Source organism: Austrofundulus limnaeus, unplaced genomic scaffold (genome assembly GCF_001266775.1).
Source record: "Austrofundulus limnaeus strain Quisiro unplaced genomic scaffold, Austrofundulus_limnaeus-1.0 Scaffold272, whole genome shotgun sequence".
Taxonomy (NCBI): Eukaryota; Metazoa; Chordata; class Actinopteri; order Cyprinodontiformes; family Rivulidae; genus Austrofundulus; species Austrofundulus limnaeus.
In genome coordinates, this window is record NW_013952674.1 from 330,839 (window position 1) to 337,519 (window position 6,681).

Sequence of the window (6,681 nt, forward strand, 5' to 3'; positions counted from 1 at the left end):
CTACTCTACTCTACTCTACTCTACTCTACTTTATTCTACTCTACTGTACTCTATTCCACTCTACTGTACTCTTTTCTACTCTATTCTGCTCAACTCTACTCTACTCTACTTTATTCCACCCTACTCTATTCCACTCTACTGTACTCTATTCTACTGTACTTTATTCCACTCTACTGTACTCTATTCTACTCTGCTCTACTCTATTGTACTCTATTCTGCTCTACTCTACTCTACTCTATTCCACTCGACTGTACTCTATTCTACTCTATTCTGCTCAACTCTACTCTACTCCACTCTTCTGTACTCTGTTCTACTGTACTTTATTCCCCTCTACTGTACTCTGTTCTACTGTACTTTATTCCCCTCTACTGTACTCTGTTCTACTACTGTACTCTATTCTACTCTGTTCTACTCTGCTCAACTCTACTCTACTTTATTCCACTCTACTCTACTCTACTCTACTCTACTCTATTCTATTCTTCTCCCTGTAATTGATCATGCTTTAACCGGAGATTTGTGGACAAAATTAAATGGGATATCAGAGTTTCGTATTTTTTTGAGTGTAAACTTGTGAAAGGTGTGTGAAAAACCAAATGTCAAACCACCATGTGACGATGCATCGACTGTTTATCTTTGAACTGAGTATTGTGGGCCCTTGAGACTGACAAAAAACAGATGAATACATCTCCRTTGTTTAGGTTTTTGGGATACAGTGGTTCACCAATAACTTTTTGCATTTTGAATGGGAGAGAATCTGTTTTTATTAAGTATCTGGTGTGATAGTGTGGTTCAACGACAGATCCTTGCCATGTATTCACTTTGACCAAATTTGAGCAAAATACTGTCTACTTTAGTGCTTCAATTCACAAATGTTTGTATTCACTGTAATGTCCTCTTTCAGACATTTAAATCTGCAATCTTTTAGCAAATATCCYAACCTCTTACCAGTGAGCCTTTTTTCTCCTTCAGGCCTGAGGTGAGCTGCTGTAAAGTGACACCACTGAGCAGAGAAGCTTTTGTGTGTTGAAAAGAACAAAGCCATTTTTTAACGCTGACGGTCAACTCTGTCAATCAGGCCAGCTTTGGATTAGCCCGTGCCGATGGTTAGCTGACCGATCCATCCTGGGAGTGAGTGCGCTGCTGCTCCTGTACTGTCACCTGTCAGCATTTTTCACATAAAACACTATCCAAATGCAAAGCCTCTCTACTCTCATCACATTTCTCCCTGCTGTGACTCCAGCAACCCCTTGACAGCATTTTTTTTTTTACCCCCAACAGCAGAAAATACAGCCTACGGCTCGTCACAGTTGTCGGCCATTTTTCTTATTTTTTATTTATTTTAATTTTTTTATTGTGAATGAATACACTTGTCAATGCAAAAAATAATAATTCAATAAAAATTAAACATGGAGAGAGGATGAGGAAAATGTTAATTAGGGTTGACGAGTTAAAAAAACTGAATTTCTTAGGTATCTTTTAAAATGTTGCGTCTCATTTTATGATGAAAACGGACAAAGTTATGGCTATTTTGGTCAAATCTTAAAAAATAGCATCACCAGTGAACTCATGCAATACTGTATGTTAGGGATGACTCTCAGCTACTACCATAGGAAATTTTAGCTCAATATCTATGAAATAGACTCACAGTCATTTTTGTGTAAGCTCTATTTATTGTGGCGGCCATCTTGAACTGGCTTGACTCTGAAGGTTATTACGTGAAAATCTTAAACTTTTATTAAAACCTGCTCAATGAGATGTTGTGCTAACAAATAGGGTTAACTCCAACAATTAATGGCAAAGTCTTAMACTAAAAATTATCTCCATTTTTAAACCCTTAGAATATGTTTTGAGGGCGACTCTCAGGTACTACTACACACACCGTTTAACTCAGTAGATCCATAAAACTGGCAGTATTGTAGCCATTTTTGCGCTTGTTGAAGTCTGTGGCAGATGATTAAATGATTAAATCATGTGGACCAAAAAGCTAAAGGCCTTGCACCTGCGTATTCAGTGATTACTTTCTGGGAGTTTCACTCAAATATGTCCGGTGGTTTATATTTTGCGAACAGACAACCAAACAGTCAAAAACATAATGATTGGAGAATCTAAGCATAAACCAGGCTATCACTACATTTAATTTGAAGAGTTTCTGGCAATACAGCGAATCAGTGAACATTTTATATGTAGCTTTGTTGATTAATTATTAAATCAGTTATAAAGGATATTTAAGGGCCTATTCTCCAGACTTGTTAGCTGAGTATTTAGGGATTGTGATTCTCAGACAGACTAACCGGATCTCCTGTATAAACTGCACGATTCGACGACCTAAACCTCAGCTGTGCTCCATCCTCCTTTGTCTGAGGTACATCTGAGCTGTCTGTGTTTTGATCAGATGGTGTGTGTGTGTGTGCATTGTTGATGAATGATGATATGTGTGTCCGTGTGTGTACAGATTTTATGAGATAGCACAGAAGGCTGGGGAGCGTTTGAGTGTATGTTTAGAAAAGGGAAGGCTCTGATGTCATGTTCAACCTGCCGTTTGCAAGCAAAAGGGAACAACTTTTGGTTGTTCTCACTTTCACCCGCAGCTACTGTTGCACATTCCCCTACATATGAGTATGCATTCGTTGTCTCTGTGTTTCTCGAGGTCAAGGGTAAATTGCAAGCGTCGTCCTTCGAGGCCTCGTGGGACCTAGCGTYTTGCCTGGGGACGTCCTTACCAGTCTTTTCTGCAGCACCACTGCATTATGTTGCATTTGCATCATATTGCCTCTGCACTGCCTCTGCAAGACTGGCCCCGTCTTCACTCTCGTTTCTTCTCTTGCCCCCTTTACACCCCACCCCTACCCCTCCACACCAGCGTCAGGTTGGTGCCAGTCTGCAGAGGAGGATTTGACATTGAGCCTTCATGGATGTATGGGGTAAAGCTCAAACGGTGTGTGAAAGGTGTGCAGTGTTGGTGTCCTGGCAGGGAATATGCAATGAGGCAGAAAAGATTATGTTGCGGTAAAAAGGAAAAAGGAAGGGGTTGGGGGGCGTGGAGGGAGAGCTGGGAATATGATGTAGGGGTGTACATCACAGAGAGGAAATCCCGAGCAGGAGGATCCCAGCTCAGCAGTTTCCCTCTGACTCTCCTCTTTCTTCCTTCCTTTCCTCTCCCTCATTTTTCCCCTCTCCAGCCCCTCAACTGCTTAATTCCCCCTCCCCCCCAGTTTAAAACTGATTTGTTAATGGTTGTGCATTCTCACTGGGTATCACGTCTACAACTCTTAACCCTTTAAAGTCAACCCAATTCAAGATGGCTGCCACAGCCAACTGCTGTTATGAAACACAAAAGTGGCTATAGCTTAGTCAACTTTACAGATGTCAAGCTAAAATGAGTTGTGTTATTAGCTGCGGAACAGCCCCCCAATCAGTCCTAATCTTTGCTCTTTGTGCAATTGTTTACTGGCTCTTGTTATGGATTAGGTCCACCCAGCTCTTATACTTCAAGTTCTACAGTCTACACTACCAAAGTATATATTTTTGGGACTGGTGAGTTGTATTAAATGAGTTAAACTGTCACAGAAGTTCACAAATTTCACGTAGCCTGATTACAAGGTCTTGAGCAAGGTTTACGGCAGATTGCAAAAATTGTTATGCCCTCCACTACATCCCCACCYTTCACATTCTCTGTTTGTTACCCCACAACATGCATTCTAAAAGGAATTTGTGTGCGAGTGTGTGTGTATGGGAAGGGTGACTTATGCAACATAATTATCCCTTTGAAGATGCAAAATATTTTATTGTGTAACAAACAAGACATGGAACCAAAACAATAACAAATACAAGAATAAAATAAAAAATAAGAAACCACCACCAACAACAACCAAATAAAATCAGAGCATGCATAACCATTTACCCCCCACCCCCTAACAGTGAATTTTTGTAGAGCCATGTTTTGCAGCAGCAAGTCTCTTCAGGTTAGTCTCCACGAGCTTGGGAAATCTAAATTGCTCCAATACCTTTAATCTAGATGAGGTCATCCCTATGTTACCGTTTATATGTTCCCTGATACCTGTTCCCCAGAATCCTCTGCCAGTGTGTCCTGATCTCTATGTGCCCAGRTCCCTATGTTCCTCTGTGCCAATGTTCCCCAATACCTGTGTTCCCAGATACCTATGTTATTGTGTGCCTAGGTCCCCAAACATGTGTTCCCCTATGTTTCTCCATTTCTATGTTTCCTTGGTATCTATGTTCCCTGATCCCTATGTTCCCAGATACCTCTGTGCCTGTTCCTCGACCTGTTTCCCTGTTCCCCAATTCCTGTTTCCAGATACCTATGTTCATCTGTGCCTATGTTCCCCAATCCCTATGTTCCTTGATACCTAAGTTCCAGTACCTATGTTGGAGAACATGGGTACTGGGGAACAAGGGTATGGAWGCAGTTAGATGGTTGTTCTTTGTGTCCATCAATCCTTAATCAAACCAGAGATTCTCAGTTGGACTGAGGTCCAGGATTTGACTGACCCACTCTGGCTGGCTATCTCTAAAACCGAAGGGGAGAAAGTGCCGGCAATCTGATTAATTAAACTAGTTCACTGTTCATCATTAGCTTCTCACCTGTTTTCACTCCACAACYATTCTTCCCAGTTAGTATGTTGATCTGGTTCCTTGTGTTCTGTTTCAGTTCTGTCTTTTTATACACCCATCAAAGGCAGACATAAAACAATAATAGTCCGTCTGTCTGTCCATAACTTCTGATCCACTCTATGTAACAAAAAGTAACAAAATTTGATACACAATGTCATATACCAGTAACAAGAAAAATATAAATTATACACTGCTCAAAAAAATAAAGGGAACACTACTGCTCAAAAAATAAAGGGAACACTTAAACAACGCACGCTAAGTCCAAGTAAATCAAACTTTTGTGAAGCACATTCAACTCTGTACAGAACAAAGTACTCAATGCAAATATTTCATTGATTAAGATCGGGAGTTAGCGTGCGTTGTTTAAGTGTTCCCTTTATTTTTTTGAGCAGTGTACAATTTGCAACAACTGGTAACCTTTTGGAGTCAACACTGTTCAAGATGGCCGCCACAGATAATGGATCCTAACCAACACACAGTCAGATATACAGATGTTGAACTAAAGTTGGATGCAAACCACCATGAGAGTTGTTTTCAATCTTATTGTACCTGTGTGAATTTACAAAAAAAAAAATGCATTCATTCACTCATTCCCAACACTTCCTGTGACATTTTGTGATTCTAAATGAGATCATGTTTTATTGTTCCCTTGTGGCCAAGTTGGGGCACCTAGAAGTGCTGTCCGTCCGTAAGTCCATCCAGAACATGGGACATCAGCAATGGTTGGTGCTGAGTTTTATCTTGTTGTTATTTGTTATTATAATAATGGCTAAAACTCTCCTTCTGTTTATGTGTAACTGTGACCATGAGGTTCAAAGAACAAAGGCCTGTGGTAAAAGTGGGCCCTAGTGGGTCCATGTTGCTCCTACATCATGCACCTGTCACTGACTCACAGGGACACCCTGCCCCTGACCAGGAGCAGCTAACTTCACTCCTCTGATCAGCAGGGAGCAAGCCGTTATTAAAGGGCTGTTTGTATTGCCTGCTGTATTTTTATTRTTTATTTATTTTTCATTAGAGGGAATCTTATATCGTCGCCTCTGAATATTGCAGGAGGTTCAGCTGTCGCGACACTGCTGTAATATTTCACAACAATCAAAGATGGATGAGCCTATTCTTCCAGGTAAACAGAGTGATGCCAGGCAAAGTAAGGCCTAAGGATAGTGACAGCGACTGTGGCGCATCGTAAAGTGGGCTGGAGAGTGATTTGGGGGTCCATAAAACTGAAACTGCACTGTAAGGCGAACAGAAGAGGTCGTGGTGGGACGGYGAGGTGAATGTGGGTGGGGATAGTCCAAGAAAGTAATACTGAGTTAAGACAAGCAGAATGAAAGTGTTGGAATAAAAAAAGAGGAGAGATTCACGCAGCTCCCATTAATTGAAAAGACATTAGGGCTGATTTAAAGGGGAGTTTAACGGGTTTGCCAGGATCATGTAGTGTTGATTGGAGGGGCACACTGCATTGCAGAGTGTGGAGGAGCCAGACCCTCCTGAACTCCTTCCCCTCCACCCCCCCTGTGGCACTTTGCTCCAACATCTCTACAGCTGTCATTAGAGCAAYACGGTGAAAACAAGGCAGCTGCAAAAAGCATCATGACTAAATTCATACGAGCTTAATTACTGTAAGTGTCWCAGACTTTTTATTAAAGACATAAATAATACAGTGGAGAGACAAAAAAAAAAAACAACATCTGAAAGGAAGGAAAAGATGCAACACAGTAATGAAGCCAGGAAAGGTTTTGTTGCTGCAAGAAGGTGAAATATGGTGTAATTTTTCAAGGTTAGTTTGTGTTTCATAATGTGCGTATGCACACCCAGACAGAGCGCGTTAGGAAGCTGTTTAATAAAAAAAAGGTGTGTCTGCTTTTCTGTTTCATCATAAGGGTTTGTCGACTTGAGACAATGTTTGAATTATTGCTGCCCTGTCAGCAACAAACAGGAGGATTTGTGTTTCACTAAATAACATTTTAAACAAAAAGAAAAAAAATTGTATAGGTCTTCTGGACGGGTTCTTCTCTAATGAAACGGTTCGTCTCTCCTCCAAGAGAC